At 33.1% G+C, this 15132-nt stretch overlaps 1 non-coding gene across 1 annotated transcript; it reads right to left on the reverse strand.

Annotated features, from left to right (window-relative positions):
• Positions 1-7715: 7715 nt before the first annotated feature.
• On the reverse strand, positions 7716-7822 carry LOC139865431 (small nucleolar RNA R71). The gene has a single exon (XR_011764952.1). It is a non-coding gene; the product is annotated as a small nucleolar RNA R71 (small nucleolar RNA).
• Positions 7823-15132: the final 7310 nt, after the last annotated feature.

A 15132-nucleotide genomic window follows, 5' to 3' on the forward strand; every position in this document is an offset into this window, starting at 1 on the left:
GAACCCATCCCCATTTTCTCCAGTAATCACTGTAGTTGATTGGTTGGTGTTCTCCTGTCACACTGTCTTCGGAGTCAGAGGAACTTGGTCGATTCGTAGAGGCCATCTTAAACGATCTCAGGAAATATTTTTGGTATGAAGAGTTTAGTGGCATCAATTGATAGTTAGATGGTATTCTCAATGCATAATTTGCATAGATATATATAGTACCAAGATCCCTTAAATTAAGGAGAAATTTACGAGAGATATCAGGCAAGGTCTACAGTAACAGATACACTAAGATATGAATTGTCAGATACGCTAAGATATGAATTTTGTCTATACACTATTCATGCAGTCAATGAAGTAAAATGTGTCTAGACTAAGAATAATGAGTAGGTAATTTCCTAAGGATGATAAGCAGATGTTTTCCGATAAAAATGATAAGCAAAACTTTTGACATGCAGACACGGTCGAAGTCCAGACTCACTAATGCATCCTAACGACTATCAGTTAGGCACGCTAATGCAAGACCTGGTTCGCTAAGACCACCGCTCTGATACCAACTGTAGAGACCCGTCCTAATCCATCCGGACGAAGTCCATATCGATTACAAACGATTCACAACAGTTGATTACATCGCGAGGTAATTGACCTCTATATGATAAATTTTACAAACATTGCATTCGTTATTAAAAGACAAACTTTCGTTACATCGACAGTTGACAGGCATGTAAAGCATTTCATAATATATCCAAATATAATTGACTTAATAATAATCTTGATGAACTCAACGACTCGAATGCAACATCTTTTGAAATATGTCATGAATGACTCCAAGTAATATCTCTAATATGAGCAAATGCACAGCGAAAGATTTCTTTCGTACCTGAGAATAAACATGCTTTAAAGTGTCAACCAAAAGGTTGGCGAGTTCATTAGTTTATCATAAAGAATCATTTCATAATTTTAATAGACCACAAGATTTCATACTTCCATTTCTCATAATCATACGTCCCATGCATAGAGACAAAAATATCATTCATATGGATTGAACACCTGGTAACCGACATTCACAATATGCATATAAGAATATCCCCATCATTCCGGGATCCTCCTTCGGACATGATATAAATTTCGAAGTACTAAAGCATCCGGTACTTTGGATGGGGCTTGTTGGGCCCGATAGATCTATCTTTAGAGTTCGCGTCAATTAGGGTGTCTGTTCCTTAATTCTTAGATTACCAGACTTAATAAAAAGGGGCATATTCAGTTTCGATCATTCAACCATAGAACGTAATTTCGATTACTTGTGTCTATTTCGTAAAACAGTTATAAAAGTTGCGCATGTATTCTCAACCCAAAAATATAAAGGGTAAAAAGGTAAATGAAACTCACAATACGTCCCATGCATAAGCAAAACTTTTGACATGCAGACACGGTCGAAGTCCAGACTCACTAATGCATCTTAACGACTTATCTGTTAGACTCACTAATGCAGACCTGGTTCGCTACGACCACCGCTCTGATACCAACTGTGAATACCCGTCCTAATCCATCCGGACGAAGTCCATATCGATTATAAACGATTCACAACAGTTGATTACATCGCGAGGTACTTGACCTCTATATGATACATTTTACAAACATTGCATTCGTTTTTTAAAAGACAATCTTTAATTACATCGAAAGTTGACGGCAGGCATACTATTTCATAATATATGTAATTATAATTGACTTTAAATAATCTGGATGAACTCAACGACTCGAATGCAACTTCTTTTGAAATATGCCATGAATGAGTCCAAGTAATGTCTCTAATATGAGCTAATGCACAGCGGAAGATTTCTTTCGTACCTGAGAATAAACATGCTTTCAAGTGTCAACCAAAAGGTTGGTGAGTTCATTAGTTTAACATAAACAATCATTTCATAATTTTAATAGACCACAAGATTTTATATATCCAATTCTCATAAACATACGTCCCATGCATAGAGACAAAAATATCATTCATATGGATTGAACACCTGGTAACCGACATTCACAATTTGTATATAAGAATATCCCCATCATTCCGGGATCCTCCTTCGGACATGATATAAATTTTGAAGTACTAAAGCATCCGGTACTTTGGATGGGGCTTGTTGGGCCCGATAGATCTATCTTTAGGATTCGCGTCAATTAGGGTGTCTGTTCCCTAATTCTTAGATTACCAGATTAAATAAAAAGGGGCATATTCGATTTTGATCATTCAACCATATAATGTAGTTTCGATTACTTGTGTCTATTTCGTAAAACATTTATAAAAGCGCATGCATTCTCAGTCCCAAAAATATATATTGCAAAAGCATTTAAAAAGGGAGTAATGAAACTCACGCATATAAATATTGTAAAACAGTTAATAAAGCATTTGCATGTATTCTCAGCCCAAAAATGTAAAGAGTAAAAGGGAGCAAATGAAACTCACCATACTGTATTTTGTAGTAAAAATACATATTACGACATTAAACAATGCAGGGTTGGCCTCGGATTCACGAACCTATATCATTCATATATGTATTAAAAACATATTCTTGTAACCGAATAACTTTATTTATTTTTATTAGTGATATAATTGTTATTTTTAATAATTTATATGTTTCATTATTTATTTTTTTATATCTTTATTTTATATATAGTAATATTAATATAGTTAAGTTAAGTGTAATAAATATACCTTTTATATAAAGATCATTTGTTTATGAATTTGTTAATTTTGATAATACTACGGTTAGTAAAATAATGATATTATATAATTGTTTTGATAAAAGTGATAATAATAATAATGTTAATAGAATTAATGATATTAATAATCATAATAATACTAAATTGTATTATGATAACAATAGTTATAATAATTTTAACAATTCCTTTAAATCATAAATTAATAAATTTTAATTTTTCCCATTTACTTACTAATCATAAAATCCAAGATTTCTATATTTATAATCGTAATAACAATATTATTAAAAGCTTTATTTTCCTAATCATCATAATCTTCGTGTCAACTTTCTACGCTACTGCCTATAGTTTTGTAATACAATAATTTGTACTAAAATTATAATTTTTACGAGTATTCGTATACCTATAACTAATTTCTATAATTTCTATCTTATCATCTTTTAATATGTGTTTATGTTAATAATATGTTTGGTATCATAATGATAATAATAATACTTTTAATATTTTATGATATTACAATAATATTAACTAAAATGATAATAATAACAATAATCTTATTAATCGCATTAATACTATTTATAATAATATTCATAATAATACTAATAACAAAGATATTAATAATTATATAATGAAATTAACTCTATTAATAATAATTTGAGTTTATACTAATAATTATAACAATAGTCATAACAATAATAATAACTAATAAAAATAATAACAATAATCATAATAAAAATAATAATGATAATAATGATAATGGAAAAGGAAATTAAAGTGTATACCATTTCAAAATGGCTTTCCTAAAAAGAATGTCTCGAGCAGGGCTCGAACCCGAGACCTCCTGAATACCAACAAACACTCCTTACCACCCAGCAATTTCTGTCTTTCTGAAATTATATGAATCGCTTATTTATTTAACTCCTCTCTAAAAGTTTCCCTAATTCTTCTTCTTCTTCATTTATTTGTTCGATCAATGCCCCAAACCAGTAATGTTTTCATTAATTCCAAGCCTAATTAAACTCCCCAAAATATTTAGAACAAATCATTATCAAGAATTTTCAATAATATAAATCGAAAAAAAAAAATAAAAAAAAAGAGACTGCACAGCAGTCGCTGTTTAAAGAAAAAAAAATTTTGGTTTTTAATTTTTACAACATAATAGATAAAAGTTATAACACAAAACACCTCGCAAATCCATCCTAGAAACTATTGGATTCGTCAATTGGACTCGAAACATCGAAAAAATCATGAATTTGATGAAGAACGATTCGTTTGACTTTTTAAATCAAAATTTTGACTTCGAAATTTGAATTCGTTAGAAGGAATTGAGACTTGGGACTTTACAGATAGATTAAACGAATCCTTTCTAATATAATTGCATTATTAGATTTTTGAATAAGACTCGAATTCGATATTTTGCTAAAAAGAAGAAGAACAGAGAAAGAAAAAAAAATATCAAGCTGTTCTTCTTTTATTTTCTGTTTAATTCGATCAAACGCCAGCAAAAGGTTTTATAATTGATGATGATAATGGATAATTGAGTGACCTTTCTAAAAAAAAAAATGTCTTTGTCGACTGACTTTTGCATATGAAAGATTTTGATAACAAATAATTAGAGGCAGATGAGAACAAATAACTAAAAAGAAGATAGAGACTAATACTGAATTTTGGACTTTGCTTAGGAGTTGAAGTGGACAGTTATATTAATAAATTCGACAGCTCCAACAGAAATAAAAAAGGGTTGGCGTACATATCTGACTATATAAATGTATATATCTGTATTTTCCTCACAAGACATAAAAGAACTCAGAAACAAATAAGAAGTTGATTTTTCTATAAACCTAATTCGTTTAAATATATCTGTATACATACATCTATATTTGTGTATCCATATTCGTATATCTGTATCTCTCGTATATTTATATATCTATTTTTATAGATTTTAATTAATATTATTAATAAATATAACTTAACTATAATAATAATACTACTATTAATATTATACATAAAAATAATACAAATTTATAATAATATAATAATAATAATAATAATATTTTTACTATTGATTACTATAAAACTTATGACGTTAATATTATTAGTAATATTACTATTACAATAATACTAATGCTATTAATAAATACAATGGTATTAATAATAATATGAAGTAACAAGAATACTAATATGATGATATAAGTGATAAAATAATTAAAATATCAATAATTAATACTAATAATAATATTAAGGATGAAGTAAAAATAATGACAATAATTATACAGTAAAGGAGGAACATTATTTAACATGTTGAGGTGTGGTTGCATTTGTATGATTGTGATCATATGAAATCATAATATGATAACGAGATATATCGTGGATATATATATATATATATATATATATATATATATATATATATATATATATATATATATATATATATATATATATATATATATATATATATATATAATATTATAAATAAAAAACTTAATAGTCTTTATATTTGTTACTTATTACCGACAGTTTTTATCACGGAGTGATATAGTTTACCAATAAATTCGAAATCATAAGTATATACATTCAATATCCATTATATATATATATATATATATATATATATATATATATATATATATATATATATATATATATATATATATATCATTTTATTTATATAAATACTTAACTCATACAATATTTTAAATTGTTATCTTAAATTAATATATTTAATTATATATGTATCTATTTACAAATAGTTGTTCGTGAATCGTCAGGAATAGTTAAAGGGTATTTGATTACATGAATCTAGTTTTCAAAATTTTCTAGACTCAACATTACAGATTTTGCTTATCGTGTCGAGAACATATAAAGGTTAAAGTTTAAATTTGATCGGAAATTTCCTGGTCATCACAAGTCATACACACGCTAAGGTGGTTCACACCATAAAATCTCATGTCATAGTGCTACCGGCTCTTTGGTTCACACTACAACACACATGCCATGATGCTACTGGCTCTTTGGTTCACATCATAGCACCGATTCACACATGCTATGGCACTACCTGGTCTTTGGTTCATACCATAGCACACAGATAAATACACTATATACACACACGTATAATTATCCCACTCACCTTGGAATGCCCGCACAAGTCATTTATAACATGATCTCTGTCCTCATATCCGAGCAAGCAACCACCTATATCACACATAGGCACAATATATACACATAAATAAACATTCTCTAAAAGAGAATCCGACACAATCATCCCTTAGCCGAGGGATCACACCTTGCTCTCCAAAACCCGCCCATTTAACACCTAATGGACAACATCCAATTACCACTTCTTGTAGTAATTCAAACCCACTCAACAAAGTACAATTTAACCCAAATTACACTTGACACCAATTAGACCAACCTAGGTCCCGACACTAGATTACTACTTAGGTAGTGATCATTTCAAAACGTTATTTACACCAAAACTACAACACGTGCAATATTGACCCTGATATGGATCATCCACACTCTGTTTCTCACGCAATATCAACCTCTTTATACTCGGTTTTTGATATCATTTGGGCTCTAAATGTTAAGAATTTGGAAATAGTCGCGTTCTGAGTGCTACTGCAGTTCTAAGTGTGAAATTGGTGCAAAAGTGACGAAAGTTTGTGAAAAAAATCAAGAAAACTGCATAGTGTTGGAAATGGCTCAAGAACGACGTTCATGTTCATCAGAACGTCGTTCCAAACGCAAGAACGGCATTCTAATTCATGGAACGACGTTCCACCTAGAGAAAAAGGGCATTCCAAGCCAAGAACGACGTCCCATTACAAAGGAATGGAAACAGAAAAATGGGCATTTAGAGAGTGAATTAAGAATGACGTTCCTATTAAATGGAATGGCGTTCCGTTTAACGGACTCAAGTGAAATAGTCAAGTGTGCATTGTGCATGCTTTTAATATTGATATTTACTTAATCATTTCTAGTTGTTAGTTAATTTGCAATTGCTTTCTTAATATCTCAAAATTCAAAACCCCCCAATCAAACAAACCTTAGGATGATTATGAGTTTTCATCGATTTAACTTGCGATCACCGCTCTCTTGGGATGAATCTTAAACGGAAAACTTGTTAATTACAACTACCGAGTCATTGTTTCTCGAATGCTTGTCACATAGTTGAGTCCACATTTGAATATAAATATAAAAGAAATAATGTATGTTTATGAGAGCATATCAAACTTTTTGGCGCCGCTGCCGGGGAGCGGTTAGCTAGTTGAATTTTTGAGTCAAGCTTTTCGTTGTTCGATCCTTTTGTAAGGATTTATCCTTGCAAAAGTTACTTTTCTTGTTTTTATATATATTTGTGTTTGGAGAAACCCGTGTTTAGTTTGTGTTGTGATCAAAGGTTAGGTACCACGGAGTATGAAAAGGAGATCCCAAAAGGATCAAGAGTTTGAACATTCGTTTTTCGATCCGGAGAGGCACGTTCATGGGGTTTATAAGAAAAGGGAAGAAAGGGTATTAAAGAAATATTTTGAGGTTTTACCATTTTGTGTTGACGATATAGAAGGTGGTGACGAGGGTAATCCAATTGGTCATGGTCTACCCAACAACCCACCAATTTTTAATCAAAAACAATAAGTTGATCTAAATGACACGCCAATGTGGAGTGCTAGGTTGGTTGCACCTACGGTTGTGCCACCGGCTATTACTAAACCGCCCATCGGGGCCGATAACTGGAAAGTTGAGGGTAATTTCTTCACTATGATTAAGGATGTGCAATTTCACGGGTTAATGGAAGAAACTCCTTTCGAGCACCTTCAACAATTCAATGATATTTGTGATTTTTACAAGCGTAATAATGTTACCGAAGATGCATACAAGTTAAGGGTATTCCCCTTTTCTCTTCAAGGTGATGCCAAATTTGGTTAAGAAATCTACCTTCCAACTTGATTAGAACATTTCATGATTTGAGTGACACCTTCCCCAATTACTTCTTTCCACCATCGAAGGCGGAGAGACTTAGAAGGGAGATCAATGCATTCGCTCAACGGAGTAATGAATCTTTATATGATGCATGGATTCGTTTTAAGAAAATGTTGAGGGTGTGTCCACCCCAAGGGTTAACTAAGAGAGAGTATATCAATACTTTCTATCTGGGTACGAATTTATTGACAAGACAAGTTCTTGATGCCTCCGCGGAAGGTGTGTTCATGTATAACTCACCAAATGCGGCAAAAACCTTGTTAGAAGACATCTCGATTCATACTTATGAGTGGAATCCTTCAGCTAGGGATATGCCAAGGAAGAGTGTACCTCAAGTGGAGAGTGACAACGGTCAAATCACACTTGCTAGCTTGAATAACCAATTTCAATCATACGTGAAGGGGTTGAAGAAGCTACAACAATCTATTGTTGCGATGCAAGTAGGGTGTGAAAGGTGCGATGGGCCTCATCTTACAAACAATTTTCCTTAAATCAACCAATGCAATCACATTGATTTGGACGATATCCCAATGAATTCGGATGCTCATGTCAACTATGTGAGTAATCAAAATTATCAAAGGGGCGGGTCATCAAACCATGGCAACAACTCTTACCAAGGAAACCAAGGCTACTTCGACCCAACCCAAAGACAAGTCTCTTTCAACACCCAAAACAACCCACCATCCGGATTACAAACCAAAATCGAAACCAAGGCTACAACCCAAATTATAACCAAAACCAGAGCACCAACTACCAAACATAAAAACTAACAACCATACAACACCCAACCTTATAACAATCAAAACAACTCAAGTTATCAAAACAACCAAAGCTATCAACAAAACCAAAGTTATAGCCAAAACTAAAACCAAGGTTACATTCAAAACCAACCTCAACAAAACCTCAAACCATCTCAAGCTCCAAAGAGCTTAGAAGATATTATGCAAAACTACATAAAAAGGCGGAGACAATCGAGGCATTTTTGTTAAAGGAGAATGAGTTCTTAAAGCAACAATTAAGGCATCAACAAGCCTCATTCCAAAACTTTGAGAGCACCATAGGGAGATTATCAACCGAAGTTGCTGAGAGAACTCAAGGAACCTTACCATCCAACACACAAGTCAACCCCAACATCAATTACAACAATAACCGAAACAACCAAAACCAAAACAACAACAACACAAGGGTCATTCCTATTTAGAGCATCAACACTAACCAAAACCCTAACCACCCAAACCGAAATCAAAATGTCAAGTCCATAACCACTCGAAGCGGTCTAACCTTGAATGAGGGAATTGAAAGTACCGAACCACAAACATTTATCACCCAAGAACCACTACCAAGCTTTATCGAGGGGGAGATCAAGGTTAGTAAGGAAAAGGGTAAAGAAAAGGTCGACTCAACCGGGGTTAAGGGTAATGATGAAAAGGGTGAGAAGAAGGGTAATGAGCCTTTGAAGGCTACTAGACTGGTTCCAAATCCGAAAGCGTTAAGGAAAGACAAGTTGGCTGCTCAATACAAGAAGTTTCAAGATATGATGAAGAACGTGTCGGTCAACTTGCCAATCACCGATGTGCTAAAAGGAATGCCGAATTATGGACGCTTCATCAAAGAGCTAATTTCTCAAAGGGGTAAATATCATGATGAAACATCTTTTTTCATTGAGGAATGGTGTAATAAAATTCTTGTGTCAAGGCCGAGGGTTCTTAAGAAGTTAGGAGATCCAAAAAAATTTGTTTTCCCATGCAAGTTTGGTGACTCGAAAGTGTTCAATGCACTTGCCGATTTGGGAGCAAGCATTAACCTTATGCCCCCATTCACTTTACGAGAGACTTGGCCTTGAACCTCTTAAACCGACCCGAATTAGGATAAGGTTGGGCAACCACTCATTTGACACCGCCATTGGTATCGCCGAGGACATCTTGGTTAGCATTGACTCCTTGATGTTCCCGGTTGATTTTGTGATCATGGAGATGAGGGAAGACCTTCAAGTTCCTCTAATCTTGGGGAGACCATTTCTAGCAACCATCGACACCATCATCTTAGTCCAACGCAACCAACTCAACATTGGAGTTGGTGAAGAGCGTGTGACCATCAACATCCGTGAAGCTATGAAGCAACTGAGTAACACCGATGATGATAAGTGTTATGCCTTTGACCATATTGACCATTATGTGGATAAAGAGCTTGAAAAGCTCTTAGAGGTTGATATCACCGGGTTCAACCCACTTTATGAAAATGAAATTGTAGACTTGGAGACCGACTTTAGGGATTTGATAATGTTAATGTTGATGAATGTGATTTCGAATGTGAAACCACTTGGGAAGAGTCATTCGAGGCTACTCCTAATGAAGATAAATTTCTAATCAAATTTTCATGGGAAGAACCTCCTACTCTTGAGCTAAAGGAGCTCCCCGAGCATCTTGAGTATGCTTATCTCAAGGAATCAACTCAACTTCCAGTGATAATCTCTTCGAGACTCACCATGGACCAAAAGACACGACTTGTTTCACTTCTCAAGTCTCACCACAAGGCTATTGCATGGAAAATCATGGACATCCCGGGGATTAATCTATCATATTGTACACACAAAATCCTCATGGAGGAGAATTTTAAATCGGTTGTCCAAAGACAACGGAGACTCAACCCAAATATGAAGGAGGTAGTTAAGAAGGAGGTTATTAAATTGTTACATGTGGGCCTTATCTACCGAATTTTTGACTCACCATGGGTGAGTCCCGTTCAAGTGGTACCCAAAAAGGGTGGGACCACGGTGATCTTAAATGACCAAAATGAACTAGTCCCGACCTGAACCATCACCAGATAGCGGGTATGCATTGATTATAGGTGTCTCAACGATGCCACAAGAAAGGACCATTTCCCACTCCCATACATTGATCAAATGATTGAACGTTTAGCCGAGAAAGAGTTTTATTGTTTTCTTGACGGATTCTCAGAATACTTCCAAATCCCAATAGACCCCAAGGATCAAGAAAAGACTACCTTCACGTGTCCCTATGGCACATTTGCTTGCCGAAGAATGCCCTTTGGGTTGTGTAATGCCCCGGGAACATTCCAAAGATGCATGCTTGCAAAACCATCCGATGTAAAAGCAATACAAAGTTTTCTAGGTCATGCGGGTTTTTACCACCGTTTTATAAAGGATTTTTCAAAAATTGCGCGCCCCATGACCAAATTGTTAGAAAAAGACCAACCATTCTTATTTGATGATGAGTGCACCGAAGCTTTTAACTTATTGAAAGAAAAGCTCACCCATCCACCAATTCTAATCCCTCCCGATTGGGATAACGACTTTGAATTGATGTGCGATGCAAGTGACTTTGCTCTTGGTGCGGTTCTTGTCAAAGAGTTGACCAACACTTTAGACATATCTACTATGCGAGCAAAACGCTAAACGGGGCTCAAGAATTACACTACCACCAAGTAAGAGCTTCTCTCAGTAGTATTTACATTCGAAAAGTTTCGGTTGTATCTTGTACTTTCAAAGACAATTATTTATACGGATCAGTCCGCATTGAAATATCTTTTCCAAAAACAAGACTCGAAGCATCGTCTAATTCATTGGGTACTACTCTTGCATGAGTTTGACATAGAGATAAAAGAAAATAAAAAAAGGGGCTGAAAACGTGGCCGCCAATCATTTATCGAGACTAGACAACCCTGAGTTGCAACCTTTGGATGAATCCAAAATCTGAGACACTTTCCGTGATGAACACTTGATGGGGGTTGATCTAGTTGATGAAGTTCCATGGTTTAATGTTATTCAAAACGGATTTGCGTACCAACAAAAGAAAAAGTTTCTCAGTGATCTAAGGTACTATTTTTGGGAAGAACCGGATTTGTTCCACATCGGGGCAGATCAAGTAATCCGGAGGTGTGTGTATATGGCCAAGAGGCCCGAGAGATTTTAAAGAGTTGTCATAGTAGACCTACAGGAGGGCATTTTAGGCCGAATTACACCGCTAAAAAGGTGTTCGATTTCGGTTTTTATTGGCCCACGATATTCAAAGCCGCCCACTGTAGTGACCCGAAGTTTTCCATGTTTATATATATTAATTGAGATTGATATTTACATGATTAAATGTTTCCAACATGTTAAGCAATCAAACTTGTTAAGACTTGATTAATTGAAATATGTTCCATATAGACAATTGACCACCCAAGTTGACCGGTGATTCACGAACGTTAAAACTTGTAAAAACTATATAATGACATATATATGGATATATATATAGTTAACATGATACTATGATAAGTAAACATATCATTAAGTATATTAACAATGAACTACATACGTAAAAACAAGACTACTAACTTAATGATTTTTAAACGAGACATATATGTAACGATTATCGTTGTAAAGACATTTAATGTATATATATCATATTAAGAGATATTCATACATGATAATATCATGATAATATAATAATTTAAAATCTTATTTGATATTATAAACATTGGGTTAACAACATTTAACAAGATCGTTAACCTAAAGGTTTCAAAACAACACTTACATGTAACGACTAACGATGACTTAACAACTCAGTTAAAATGTATATACATGTAGTGTTTTAATATGTATTTATACACTTTTGAAAGACTTCAATACACTTATCAAAATACTTCTACTTAACAAAAATGCTTACAATTACATCCTCGTTCAGTTTCATCAACAATTCTACTCGTATGCACCCGTATTCGTACTCATACAATACACAGCTTTTAGATGTATGTACTATTGGTATATACACTCCAATTATCAGTTCTTAGCAGCCCATGTGAGTCACCTAACACATGTGGGAACCATCATTTGGCAACTAGCATGAAATATCTCATAAAATTACAAAAATATGAGTAATCATTCATGACTTATTTACATGAAAACAAAATTACATATCCTTTATATCTAATCCATACACCAACGACAAAAAACACCTGTAAACACTTTCATTCTTCAATTTTCTTCATCTAATTGATCTCTCTCAAGTTCTATCTTCAAGTTCTAAGTGTTCTTCATATATTCTACAAGTTTTAGTTAGATAAAATCAAGAATACTTTCAAGTTTGCTAGCTCACTTCCAATCTTGTAAGGTGATCATCCAACCTCAAGAAATCTTTGTTTCTTACAGTAGGTTATCATTTTAATACAAGGTAATAATCATATTCAAACTTTGGTTCAATTTCTATAACTATAATAATCTTATTTCAAGTGATGATCTTACTTGAACTTGTTTTCGTGTCATGATTCTGCTTCAAGAACTTCGAGCCATCCAAGGATCCGTTGAAGCTAGATCCATTTTTCTCTTTTCCATTAGGTTTATCCAAGGAACTTAAGGTAGTAATGATGTTCATAACATCATTCAATTCATACATATAAAGCTATCTTATTCGAAGGTTTAAACTTGTAATCACTAAAACATAGTTTAGTTAATTCTAAACTTGTTCGCAAACAAAAGTTAATCCTTATAACTTGACTTTTAAAATCAACTAAACACATGTTCTATATCTATATGATATGCTAGCTTAATGATTTAAAACCTGGAAACACGAAAAACACAGTAAAATCGGATTTACGCCGTCGTAGTAACACCGCGGGCTGTTTTGGGTTAGTTAATTAAAATCTATGATAAACTTTGATTTAAAAGTTGTTATTCTGAGAAAATTATTTTTATTATGAACATGAAACTATATCCAAAAATTATGGTTAAACTCAAAGTGGAAGTATGTTTTCTAAAATGGTCATCTAGACGTCGTTCTTTCGACTGAAATGACTACCTTTACAAAAACGACTTGTAACTTATTTTTCTGACTATAAACCTATACTTTTTCTGTTTAGATTCATAAAATAGAGTTCAATATGAAACAATAGCAATTTGATTCACTCAAAACGGATTTAAAATGAAGAAGTTATGGGTAAAACAAGATTAGATAATTTTTCTCATTTTAGCTACGTGAAAATTGGTAACAAATCTATTCCAACCATAACTTAATCAACTTGTATTATATATTATGTAATCTTGAGATACCATAGACACGTATACAATGTTTCGACCTATCATGTCGACACATCTATATATATTTCGGAACAACCATAGACACTCTATATGTGAATATTGGAGTTAGCTATACAGGGTTGAGGTTGATTCCAAAATATATATAGTTTGAGTTGTGATCAATACTGAGATACGTATACACTGGGTCGTGGATTGATTCAAGATAATATTTATCGATTTATTTCTGTACATCTAACTGTGGACAACTAGTTGTAGGTTACTAACGAGGACAGCTGACTTAATAAACTTAAAACATCAAAATATATTAAAAGTGTTGTAAATATATTTTGAACATACTTTGATATATATGTATATATTGTTATAGGTTCGTGAATCAACCAGTAGCCAAGTCTTACTTCCCGACGAAGTAAAAAATCTGTGAAAGTGAGTTATAGTCCCACTTTCAAAATCTAATATTTTTGAGATGAGAATACATGCAGGTTTTATAAATGACTTACAAAATAGACACAAGTACGTGAAACTACATTCTATGGTTGAATTATCGAAATCGAATATGCCCCTTTTTATTAAGTCTGGTAATCTAAGAATTAGGGAACAGACACCCTAATTGACGCGAATCCTAAAGATAGATGTATTGGGCCTAACAAACCCCATCCAAAGTACCGGATGCTTTAGTACTTCGAAATTTATATCATATCCGAAGGGTGTCCCAGAATGATGGGGATATTCTTATATATGCATCTTGTTAATGTCGGTTACCAGGTGTTCACCATATGAATGATTTTTATCTCTATGTATGGGATGTGTATTGAAATATGAAATCTTGTGGTCTATTATTATGATTTGATATATATAGGTTAAACCTATAACTCACCAACATTTTTGTTGACGTTTTAAGCATGTTTATTCTCAGGTGATTATTAAGAGCTTCCGCTGTCGCATACTTAAATAAGGACGAGATTTGGAGTCCATGCTTGTATGATATTGTGTAAAAACTGCATTCAAGAAACTTATTTTGTTGTAACATATTTGTATTGTAAACCATTATGTAATGGTCGTGTGTAAACGGGATATTTTAGATTATCATTATTTGATAATCTACGTAAAGCTTTTTAAACCTTTATTGATGAAATAAAGGTTATGGTTTGTTTTAAAATGAATGCAGTCTTTGAAAAACGTCTCATATAGAGGTCAAAACTGTGACGATCCGGAAATTTCCGATCAAATTTAAACTTTATCTTTATATTATTCCGACACGATAAGCAAAGTTTGTTAAGTTAAATCTCAAGAATTTTAAATTGTGTTCATACATTCATTATAACCTCGACCAAATTCCGACGATTCACGAACCGTTATATATAAATAAATATGTATATATATGTATATATATATATATATATATATATATATATATA

This window comes from Rutidosis leptorrhynchoides, chromosome 8 (genome assembly GCF_046630445.1).
Source record: "Rutidosis leptorrhynchoides isolate AG116_Rl617_1_P2 chromosome 8, CSIRO_AGI_Rlap_v1, whole genome shotgun sequence".
Classification (NCBI taxonomy): Eukaryota; Viridiplantae; Streptophyta; class Magnoliopsida; order Asterales; family Asteraceae; genus Rutidosis; species Rutidosis leptorrhynchoides.